Below are 13,091 nucleotides of genomic sequence, written 5' to 3'. Positions count from 1 at the left end.
AAAAGGATGGAAGTTCATGCCATTGTTCATAAACCTTCATCATAGTCCAAAGTTCGATCCTTTGAAATGGTAGACGTCATGACCGCAGGAGCTGCAAGTTTGAACATTCTGGACCAAGAAACTGAGTTAACTTTGTTCAGACCAGTATTTCTTTAAGGAAATTCTCAAGGACTCTCTTCGGCCTCTTCTTTATGTGATTCCAAAATTTTCACAGATTCTAAGCAAAGGAAGCATGGGATTTTCAGGGGAGCAAAATATTAATAAAAATAGTCATTTCTCCACATGCGATTTCTTATACCTTCAGTTAACTAACCTGTTTAGATATGTTTGTGAGTCAGGTAAGTGGGTATTTTATTTTATTTTATTTATTTATTTATGTATTTTCATTTCTCTATCTCTTCTATCTAGAGCCTATGGATGCTTTCATTGGGCTATTTTCCTTTGTACGGATTTGATTAATTTGGGAATGCTCCTTTGCATTCTATTCTTCTTGTAAGATTTATCCAATATGTTGGAATTACTATTCTTTGAGTCTTTGTTTTCGATTTGATGAAGAAATTAATTAAATTTGGAATTCATTTTGTTCGACTTTAAATCTCAAAAATTGTTTCCTTGTATTTGATCTTATTCTTTTGTGGATTGTAGATGTAGTGTAGACTGGGTTGGTAAATTAATTTTATCAATGATATCTTGACCAAAAAAGTTTAGTTATGTTTTCCCTTTTCTTAATATCAAGTTCCGAGGTATTGAATGCAGTGTTGTGCTTAGAGTAGAAAAAAAATTAACCAACTCAACTTTTAAGAAATTTCTATGCTTAAATCCATAATCTAATTTACATTGTCTTTCAAAAATATTGAGCAAAACAACATAGAAGAACAATAAAAACTTTCTGCCAAAAAATTGGGAAAAAGAAAAATCAAAATCCTAGTTTTAAGAAGCTGATGCAGGAGCATTTTACTCTTGAAATTGGAATAAAACAAATGAAATGTGGAAGGAATTAGATTCCTTTACTTTATTAGTAAATTAGTTTTGTTTTAATTTACAGATCAGAAAGTTTGGATAGGAATGATGTTAGAAAAGAAAATAAGAAATTTTATCCGCTTTTGTGGATATATATGAAAGTAGTTTTTTATTAAGTTTAGAAAATAGACTAGATTTGTAGGAGGAAAAATTTGAAGAAAGCTAAGACTTTTTCAAGAAAAACAGGGAGCTTGGATTTATTTTTGGGAAAATTCCAACTCAACCAAAGTTTAGTAATTTTAGTAATGATTGAAGAGGAATTGTATTTATGATTATCTATGAATGTATGTACTCATTTTTTGCAATTCAAAAAAATAAAAATATATGTTAGTAATTTGTTGGAGATTCTATCAATAGAAAATATAATTCGAAAGTGAGAATGAGTTAATGTTTTTTTGCATACTCCAACTATCAACCTTGTTGCAGGTCCGGCAAGATTTGGCATCAATTTTGGTATCATAGCTACGACACATAAAAAAAAGGTGTGAAATGGAATTTCACGCTCGATGGGGAAGACAAGGTCAAAGGAGAAGACCAACAACTGATGTTGGAGATAGGGAGGACATGAGACGTGTCCAAGAAAGGCTAGAAGCCTTTGAGATGAACAGGCAAAGAGATCCAAAGACAGGAGACATGAATGAATCTGAGGAAGAGTCTCCAACTGAGGATGAAGAACATGTCAAAGAGCCTGCAAAAATTAAATTGATGAGGTCAATGATTGGGGCTATTTGGAGGCCTAAAACGGAGATACCTACCTACAGTGGTAGCTTGGAACCAGAATAGTTAATAGATTGGATCAATGTTTTAGATAAGCATTTTGAATATGAGGAGGTATATGAACACAAATAGGTGAAGTTTGTTGTTACTGTAGAAATTCCTCTATGGATCAACTAGCTCTAATACCATGTAGAAATTCTCACTGTAGATTACCTGATAATACAATGTACTAAAGCAAAATACTTGATCTACCTCTACTATCAAATTTTGCGGAAGCTTAATCAATTTGAGCAAGATCAATCGGAACACATATAACAGAGAAGAAGAATTCATACACATGAAACATAGAAGAATACTCTGGGGAAAGCCTCTGCTAAAAACCTTGTTATCTGTATTATCATACAAGTGGAAATATCTCAGGATTACACGAAGCTTTAGCTCACAAGCTATCCAGCTCTCAGTACAATCCTTCACCGCTGCTCATAGACAGAATAGACAACACCTGTGCCTTCCTTCAGTCCTCCAAGCCTCATATTTCCTTGCGCAATTTCTCTTGGGTCCTCCAGCTGCAACCTGTGTGATTCTCACCTCACACACAACACTAACCTCTGAAATAACTGTGCAATCCTGAAGGAGATGATTCCTTCTGCATGGATGAGTTTCCTTTATAGGAAAATTCCTCCAACTAATAGTACAATGTCCCTGTCTTTAATCTCAACTGGGTCTCTATCTGAACTGACATGCATGAGTTATTTATGAGAAAATATTCAGTTATCTAGAGAACACTAGTTGCATTCATGCATGCATTAACTGACTGAACTCACAATTAGTTCCTCCAACTATTTGGAACTAATTTAAATGGACTTAATTCAGTTAACTGAGCTAACTAATTACAACTCAAATACAACTCATCCTTATCTCCTTAATTAAGGGATAACTTCCTCAATTAAAGGGATAATTGTTGCGTGTCTTCACAACTTCATGTTTGATTTTCTCCAACTAATTAAATCAAGATGAATTAATTGATTATTTTTCAAGCAGCTAGTGAGACTAAATTCGAATTTTAATTCTCAATTTTGATTCAAGGACAAATCAAAATTGGAATATATCCTGAAATGCTATTTATAGCAATGTTATTTTTAGCATTTCTATTTTTTTGCTATTTCCAACAGAGTTGGAGTATATCCTGAAATGCTATTTATAGCAATGCTATTTTTAGCATTTCTATTTTTAGCATTTCTTGTTGCTATTTTCAACAGTTACTAGATTGAAAGGACACACAGTTCTTTGGTGGGATGGAGTCCAAAAAGAAAAGAAAAGAAAGAACAACCAAGATGAAAAGCTAGAGAAAAATGGGGGCAAAGCTAAAAAGTAAATTTTTGCCCAAAGATTAACAGTTGTCTTTATTCAGGAAAATGCAAAATTTAAAACAAAGGCCATTGATTGTTAAAGAGTATACTGAATAATTTTACAAGGTGAATATTAGAGCAGGGTACATTGAAGAAACACCTGAAAAGGTTGCCAAATATATCAATGGGTTGCGCTTTGAGATTCAAGATGAGTTTAGTCTATTTTCATCCAGAAATTTATAAGATGCTTACCAATTCGCCTTGAAAGAAGAGGAAAAATTGGCTAGAAAGCAAAGCCAAAGGAATAGAGGGAGGAGTCATGTAAGGGAAGAGGACAAACCAGCTACCGGGAGAAAACTCAGTCTCCAAAGGAAGGCGAAGGTAGATAAAACAGACAACCATCAAGAGGGGGTGAATCAAGAGGAAGAAGACCTTTCTCAAGAGGACGTGGTCGAGGCAGAGGCTACCAAGTTCAATGTTACAAATGTGGGAAATTGGGACATATGTCATGGGATTGTCCAGAAAATAATCCTACAAGCCAAAGAGGAGAAAATATAGCAGAAGCACAAGAAGAAAATGTAGTTGTAGTTATCCATGAAGAAACACCAGAGGTAGGAGAATCATTATTGATGAAGAGAATATTGATTAAGTCTAAAAAAGAAGTTAAGGAACCAGCACAAAGAAAAAGCTTATTTAGAACCACATGCAAATCAAGAGGCAAGTGTTGCAAAGTGGTGATTGATAGTGGTAGCACAAATAACTTGGTCTCCACAGAAATGGTAGAGAAGTTGGGGTTGCAGAGAATAGCACATCCCATACCTTACAAGGTGTCTTGGCTACAAAAGGTCATCAGATATTGGTGAATGAGCAATGTAAAGTGGAGTTCCAAATTGGTAATTACAAGGATGAGGTATTATGTGATATAATGCTAATGGATGTGTGTCATGTGTTGTTGGGAAGACCATGGAAGTATGACAGGAAATCCATTCATGATGGCAAGTGGAACACCTACACTCTTGAGAAAAATGGCCAAAAACATCTGCTAGTACCTTTGGAGGATAAGGATCTGAAAGAGGAAGTTGGTCCTAGTGTGCTACTTATGGATGGGAAGGAATTGTTGCAAGAGCTCAAAAGGAAAGAAGAAATTCATTTTGCTTTGATTGGTAAGCCCAAGGTAATTATTACTAGCACAAGTTTAAATGATTTGCCTAAAGAAGTCAAGGTTATGTTGGATGAGTTCGCAGATATAATTGTTGATGAATTGCCAAATAAGTTGCCTCCTTTTGAAGCATTAGTCATCATATAGATCTAATTCTAGGGGCAAGTCTTCTGAATAAAGAAACATACCGCATGACTCCACAAGAAAATGAAGAGATAAAGAAACAAGTGCAGGAGTTGTTGGACAAAGGATTAATAAAGGAGAGCTTAATTCCATGTGTTGTTCCCACCATGCTTAGCCCAAAGAAATATGGTGGATGGAGAATGTGTACTGATTCAAGGGCCATCAATAAAATTACAATCAGGTACAGATTTCCACTTCCTCGCATTGAAGATTTGATTGATTGTTTGAGTGGTGCTAAGTATTTTTCTAAAATTGATCTCAAGAGTGGCTATCACCATATTAGAATTAGAGAGGGAGGTGAATGGAAAACAAATTTCAAAACAAACAATGGATTGTATGAGTGGTTAGTAATGTCGTTTAGCCTTACCAATGCACCTAGCATGTTTATGAGATTAATGAATGAAGTTTTGAAAGAGTTTACAAGTAAATTTGTTATTGTTTATATGGATGAAATTTTAGTGTATATCCAAACAAAAGAAGAGCATCTCAAGGATCTCAAATTAATTTTGAGCAACCTGCAGCAAGAGAAGTTGTTGATAAATTTAAAGAAATGTAGCTTCATGAAGAATGCACTAGTATACCTGGGATTTGTGATTCGAAAGAAGAATTGGAGATGGATCCAGTTAAAGTGAAGGAAATCATTAACTAGCCTATTCCAAAGAATATGTTTGAGGTAAGAAGCTTTCACGGTCTTGAAAGTTTCTACTGAAAGTTTATAAAGGATTTCAGTAGTTTGTGTGTACCCATTGTTGACACAATCAAGGATAATAAGAAACCATTTAAATGGACTGTAGCAATAGATAGAAATTTTAAAATATTGAAGCAAATGATAATTGAACAACCTGTATTAGCCTTAACATATTCTAACAAATGTTTTCAAGTTGAGACAGATGCAAGTGGAGTTGATATTAGAGTTGTCGTAAGTCAAGAAGGAAGGTCGATTGCATATTTCAATGAAAAATTAAATGAAGCAAGGCAAAAGTATTCCTCTTATGATAAAGAGTTATATGCTATAGTTCAAGCTTTAAAAAAATGGAGGCATTATCTTATGCCCAAAGAATTTGTTCTTTATATTGATAACCATGCTCTACGGTTTATAAACAGTCAAGCCAAATTGAATCAGAGGCATGCTAAATGGGTGGAGTTCTTGCAAAATTTCACATTTGTCATCAAGCATACAAGTGGTAAATCAAATAAGGTTGTTGATGCATTAAGTAGAATAAATTTGATTTTTCATGAGTTTCAAATCAACACTTTAGGATTTGATAAAATGAAGGAGATGTATAAGGAAGATGTTGATTTTAAAGATGCATATGTTGCTTGTAAAAATCCAGTTAGTGGTGATAGAACTCCATGGTTGAGCTTTATGTTGTAGGAAGGATTGTTATTTAAAGATAGTAGATTGCACATACCCAAACGTTCTGAGAAAAAATCTTATCAAGGAAAATCATAGCGAAGGATTATCAGGACATTTTGGGCAAGATAAAATTTTTGCTCAATTGAATGCTTTTTATTTTTGGTCAGGCATGCAAGATGATGTGAAAAGGTTTGTTGCAAAATGTAGGATCTACCAATATGCAAAGGGAAGAAGTCAAAAAACATGTTTATATTAGGCATTACCAATTCCTACTGGGCCATGGGATTCAATGAGCATGGACTTTATATTGGGATTTCCAAGGACTCAAAGAGGTAATGAATCTATCTATGTTGTGGTTGATAGATTCTCTAAAATGACACATTTTATACCTTGTAGAAAAACTAGTGATGCCACCAATGTTGCCAATTTGTTCTTTAAAGAGGTCGTAAGGTTGCATGGATTGCCTAGAAGTATTGTATCTGATAGAGACACAAGGTTTGTCGGTCATTTTTGGAGAACATTATGGAAGAAGTTGGGTACTAACCTTAATTTTAGCTCAACCTATCACCCACAAACTGATGGGCAAACAGAAGTTGTGAATAGGAGCTTGGGAAACATCCTAAGAAGCTTGGTAAGTGAAACTCCCAAACAATGGGATCAGGTTCTTGCTCAGGCTGAATTTGCATACAATGATACACCCAACAAAAGTACGAATCCCTTCCAAATCTTGTATGGAATGCATCCAAGGGGAGTATATGAATTGAGGAATTCGGGAAAACAAGATATAAGGAGTGTAGAAAGTGAAGAATTTGTAGTGAGCATGGAAGAATTGCAATAAAGAGTTAAGCAACAGCTACAGGAAAGTGGCAGCGAATACAAACAAAGGGATGATTCGAAGAGAAGGCAATAGAAACTTTGAGATTAGTGATTTAGTGATGGTACATTTGAGGAAAGGAAGATTTCCTAAGGGAACTTACAACAAGCTAAAACTCAAGAAGATCAAAGCTTGTAAAATTTTAAGAAAATTTTCGTCCAATGCTTATGAAGTGGAGCTTCCAAGCAATGTTGGTATTTCCCCAATTTTTAATGTTTCTAAACTGTATTCATTTCAGGGAACATTTCAGATGATGAGTCTTCCAGTGAAGTAGATCAAATTGTTGCATGGAAACAACAAATGCCCAAAGCAACTCCAAAGGAAATTGAAGGGCTATTAGATCGAAAAGTGGTGAAAAAAATAGAGGAAAAGAGTACTTTCAATTTTTGGTTAAGTGGAGAAATCAACAAGTGGAGGATGCTACTTGGATGATTGTTGTAGAGATGTCCAAGCATTGCACAAACGTTCAAGAGATCGTGGACAATTTCTTTTCCCGAGAGTCTGATGCAGGAACATCTTACTCTTGAAATTGGAAAAAAACAAATGAAATGTGGAGGGATTAGGTTCCTTTATTTTATTAGCAAACCTATTTTGTTTTAGTTTAAAGATCAAAAAGTTTGGATAGGAATGATGTTAGAAAACAAAAAACAAAAACAATAAATAAATAAATCTTATCCGCTATTGTGGATATAAATGAAAGTAGTTTTTATGAAGTTTAGAAAATAGGCTGGATTTGTAGGAGGAAAAATTTGAAGAAAGCTAAGACTTTTTGGAGAAAAATAAGGAGCTTAGATTCCTTTTTGGGAAAATTCCAACTCATCCAAATTTTAATAATTTTAGTAATGATAGAAGAGGAATTAGATATATGATTATCTATGAATGTATGTACTCAGTTTTTGCAATTCAAACGAAATAAAAACATATGTTAGTAATTTGTTGAAGATTCTCTCAATAGAAAATATAATTATAAAGTGAGAATGAGTTAATATTTTTTTGCATACTCCAACCGTCAATCTTGTCGCAAGTCAGGTAGGATCTGGCATCAAAAGAGAAAGGTAATACTTGCTACATTGTTGGAAAAAGCGTTGCTAGAGGCTAATAACGAGTACAATTCGAGCTTTTGAATGTTTCTCACAAACCATGTGCCTCTCATAGTACTCCATGGAAATTGCAAGATCTGTTGTGCATTTCTCCACCTCGCAAGCGACAAGTTGCGCTCTTGGCAACGAAGAAAAAGAGGAACAAGAAACTTTGGGTTTATTGGAGAGGAGAGCATAATGGATTTCAAAGTCGGGTTTTCAGGGCTCTTAGTGAGCTCGAACCCATAGCGCTTCACAGGCATGGGCTCATCGACACTGGTATTTGTGCTCTGAATTCAAAACAAGCTCACCTCTCGATGGGACGACCCATCCCTTTCTGTAAGGTGTACATTACAGTGAGGAGTAAGTGAGTACAAGACTAGAGGGTCCTCCGAGATGGAATAGCAAAGGCTAGCGTATGGCCTCAAGCTTTGTATCCCTGAGATGGAAGCGAGCCTACGTCATCCTAAAAAATAATTGAGAATCAATGTTTAACTTTGAAAATATTAAAAACTTTCATGGTACATAGGAAAAGTATAGCCCAGCACTATTGCTATATGTCACTTCGCAGTAACATAATAAGAATACTATTATGATTTTATATTAAAATAGTGTAGTTTAATTAATTGATATTTCTAATTTTATTGGTTTATAGGTTATGATTGAATTTGTTTGAAATTTTTCAAATTTTTTTGGAATAATAAGTTTGAAATTTGTGATTTATACTATTTTTATTCTAGGAGTTTTTCAAAAACTTGAATTTATTTATGCATTCCAAAAATACATTTTAAATAATAAAGATTTACAATTTCTCAAAAAAATAAAAATAAAATTCTAATTATGTCTAATAATTACTACTAAAATAATTTTTTTACTCTTTATAAATAATAAAATAAATACTTTTAATTAAAATAAGTTTGGTAGGAGAAAAGGAACCCAAAATGCTTGTTACAATTTTATGTCAATAGAAATTTTGACATTATCTGAATGGTTCGAGTCAATATCTACCCAACTAACAAGAAGAGTCTTTACCAACGAATCTTACAGAAATGAAGCCAATGTCCATGTCTGGATGAACTTTGAAAAGAAGGGCAACTTTCAGAAGGCGAATTAACATGAAATAGCATTCACCAAACCAAAACAAAAGGGTCTGCATAATGTCTGGTGAAGGGAAAACGCGCATTATATACACTCCGCAAAGAGGAGGCACCCAATCTTAGATTTCCTTAGTTTGATTAAATGCAATAATCAGCTAAAACAATTTCCAAGCTACTTTTGCTTTCCATGCTCCAAGAATTTTCATCAATCACAATCCCAGCGTAGTAAGTCTACACAGTTGTTATGGGATGGCAGCAGGAGCCTGCTCTCTCATCTTTTATATGTGATGTACACTACTGATTTTAGAAACTAACCGTCCCCCAGTGGATAGAATGATGACCTTCATATCTGCCAACAAAGTCTCCCAATCCACTCTCCATCTAAAACATCTGAAGCAAATTTCATTACTCCCCACCAAACAACTAAACTTTTCCTCTGTGCTTTTACCCAGAGAACCATCAATGTCTTTTCAGTATCTAAACACCACTGTACATGCTCATTAACCTCTGATTACTTAATGTTTGCATCTGATATCAGATATAAAATTGCCCACAAAAGCCCACTTCTTCTTTGAACCAAATTTAGGAATGATGTATCGTTGAAAGGAAGCAGGGTGCAATCTCAGGTCAGCTATTCATGGAACATATGCACAGGTCTTGTTTACGTATAAAGAACCTTTTGGGTATCAGATCCATTTTCCTTTGAAAATATTATAATTAGATGTGTCTATCTTTAGCTTGGCCCGAATTGTCTGAAAACTTTCTTTCATTCCCCTTAATCTTTAGAATTTCCGAACTTTTTCTATGCTAACTTATGTGTGTACTACACCACTGTCAACCAAAGAATAGTGATATTGGTCGTTGTTGGAGTTTGTGCATGCAGGAAAAGTATGAATTAGCTGCATGGGCTTCAAGGCCATCAAATATTGAGTAACTAAATGATTGCTGCGAGTCAGATGTGCCTGCAACTCTTTTAGTCAATGAAGAGGGTCCACTAAACAGAGAAATCACTAGAGCAAGAGCAAATGCAAGGAAAAAAACCAGAACCAATGTAAAATTAGCTTTGACATATGAAACTCAATGTCTAAAGTATCATTTTCTACCGAACAATATTGACAGAGTAATGTCAAAGCTTCATTGAATTCGGTAATGAGAAGGCCACTGAGAGATCTGAGGAATAAAAAACACCTTGGTCGTGACACTGATTTTGAAACAATAGCAGCATTATACAATAATGAGGAAACCCTCTGTCTATTTAAGCTAGTGGGACGAACTTAACATCAAACCTCCATTTTCAAAACCTGGTGCTCCTTATCAATAGGAGCAAGTGACAAACCCAGGGTTCATTGGGATCTAAGAAACCATACAATATGATTGTTCAAAAGTTAATACAAAGTTACAAACTAAGCAGGTAACACATAAGATAGAAATTATATGTAAAATCAATCGGTAGCTTCACAATATTTATCCTCACACTTTCACCAAAATGTATAGTTGTACAGTATAACTGCCATTCATCACTTGTCAATTAGATGTCCAATATGAAGAGTAAAAATTCACAAATAAAATCGGAATTCAACACCAAACATTTTCTCATACATGGTCCATGGATCACAGAAATAGTCCATTATGCTAATATTTATGTTTATAAGTCATAATTTAATTTTAAACAATAATCCTTTTAGGTGCAGCAAAAATTCAACTATTATTTTTGACAATAAGAAATAGAGAATGCATAGTAACAAATATTTGCTTGAAGAACAAGAAGTAAAACAATATCGCCATTGTAAGAATAATGGCAAGACCTGAATATTCTATTGTTGCTATGTTTACAAACTAAAATGTGGAAGAACTTTGATCTTCTGATGCGAGAGCAATATTTCTTGTTGTAGTGTTATCTGCAAGCAAGTTAGATATGCTTGGTCTTAATTTCCTAGAAACCACTAAGTTTGCCTCCAACTCTTCTTTGAGACTCTCTAACACTATTACCACATCTCTCATAGTTGGTTGTTCCTCAGGTGAATCTTTGGAGCAATGCAAACCAATGCGAAGCAAAGAAACTAAGCATTTATATTCATTATTTTCTTTGGATTCATCTCCATTCACCTCACTAAAAATGCTATTGTCGATTACCTCATTTATTTTGTTTGGGAATGCCAAATTCACCCACTTGTGCAAGTTCAAGTCCCCAACAAACATGCCGTTGGTTGGTCGTTTTGTAGTGAGCATTTCTAATAACAAAATGCCATAGCTGTAAACATCTCCTTGGATGGAAACAGTCTGGCCCAACCGATACTCTGCATTAAAGTCAACATTCAGCAAATTTTACTAAAACGGTCCATACAAAATTCTTAATGGTAAAAGGCACATGAAAGTAATGATTAAAAAATTCATACCTGGAGCCATGTAGCCCATAGATCCTTTCAAAGCAAGTGTTGAAGTATGTGAATCAGTGAAGGTTGCACCAATTAATCTTGAAGTACCAAAATCTGTTACATGGCCTAGCATGTCTTCATTCAACAGTACATTGCTAGGTTTTATATCACAATGCACTACTTGTGTAATAACATAATGATGAAGATATTCCATGGCATGGGCCACATCTATGGCAATGTTTAATTTTGTTTTAAATCCCAATTTACACACATCTTCACCATTGTTGTCATCTCCATTGAGATATAAATGCTTCTCTAAGCTTCCATTAGACATAAACTCAAAAACTAAACCTTTGAAATGAAGGTTGGAACAAGAGATTATTATTTTCACAAAATTCCGATGCCGAACCTTATGCAAAACAGTACATTCTGCTTTAAAACTCTTTTGAGCTTGATCATTTTGCAGCTTGAAAACTTTCACAGCAACGAGTGTGCCATCACTCAAAATGCCTTTATAAACTGATCCAAAACCCCCAGCTCCCAACAAGTTAGCCTCAGAAAATCCATGAGTTGCTATTTGAAGTTCTGGATATGAGATCCTCTGATGATCCAGCTTTTGGAAAATAGCTTGTAAGAAATCAATGTTTTGCATCCGTGCATTCCCTCTCCAAAGCATTCCTAAAAGTAGGAAACATAGCATAAAAGCAACAACTCCACTTCCTGGCAATATTAACTTTTTCACAATTGCAAAATGGCCTCTTGGTTTTGGACATGAAGGCAATTGTAATACTTGTGTTCCACAAGCTTAGAATTTCCAATTAACGAAATGATAATTTTCTCATTTGCAAAAAGCTCATTTGTAATTTCCCCTGTGAGATTGTTAAAATACGAATTCAAATACTGAAGCATTTTCAACTTTTTCAAAGTAACTGGTATCATCCCTGATATTGAGTTGGAAGATAGATCCAGGTTCATGAGACTCATCAAATTTCCAAGTGAATTTGGAATAGAGCCTTGGAATTTATTTTGAGATAAATTCAATGACTCTAGTTCACTACAGCTTCCAAGTGAAGTTAGAATGACCCCAATCAACTGATTGGCAGAAATGGCTATAGCTTGAGCCATCGCAATTTTACCAATCTCCATGGGCAAGGAGCCTTCCAATAAATTCCATGACAAATTCAAATAGAAATGTAGATTATAAAGTTCAACAATTTCTTGTGGTATGCTTCCGGTGAGTAGATTGTGAGACAAGTCAAGTAATTCCAAATTTATACAATCTCCTAGCTTGGCAGGTATGCTCCTTGATAACTGGTTGTGATGAAGAATGAATCTACTTAGTTGCTTAAGGGGTGCAAGGGAATCGGGAAGCTTTCCAGAGAGCATGTTTCCACTAATGTCCAGTAGACCAAGATGATGCAATTGTTCAAAGCATAGTTGCGGGGGAGTGCCCCCCCCGAACCCGCTCCCGAATCGCGCTCCGGGCGGGAGCGGCTCGAGAGTGCACTCCCGAAAAAAATTTTGCTCTCCCTGCCATTTTCGGGAGCGCTGTGGGGAGCGATCGCTCCGTCGCTCCCGGAGCGATTTTTTAATGCCCGGGAGCGATCGGGGAGCGATCGCTCCCGAGCATTAAAAAATCGCTCCAGGAGCGTTTCCATCAGTGCCGGGAGCGATCCGGCAAAAAAAAATTCCGGACCTCAAAAAAAAAAAAATTAAAAATAAATAAAAAATAAAAAATAAAATAAAATAATAAATAATAAATAAATGAATTTGTTTTAAAAGCCTAATGGGCCTAAAAAAAATTCATTATCACTTCATTGAGTTGAGTTTCATGGAGAGCAAGAGCAAAGGAGCAAGGAGAAGCGAGAAGCAAGCGCCGAG

The 13,091-nt window shown here is 35.1% G+C and overlaps 1 pseudogene; it reads right to left on the bottom strand.

The window, feature by feature from the left end:
- Positions 1–10,671: 10,671 nt before the first annotated feature.
- LOC149183872 (receptor kinase-like protein Xa21 pseudogene) lies at positions 10,672–11,886 on the bottom strand (annotated as a pseudogene).
- Positions 11,887–13,091: the final 1,205 nt, after the last annotated feature.

This window comes from Pinus tabuliformis, chromosome 3_2 (genome assembly GCF_031772625.1).
Source record: "Pinus tabuliformis cultivar Carrire ecotype Pingquan chromosome 3_2, CPIR1, whole genome shotgun sequence".
NCBI lineage: Eukaryota > Viridiplantae > Streptophyta > Pinopsida > Pinales > Pinaceae > Pinus > Pinus tabuliformis.
The sequence above is the reverse complement of the archived record's forward strand: the minus strand, read 5'-3'. Positions and strand labels throughout refer to the sequence as shown.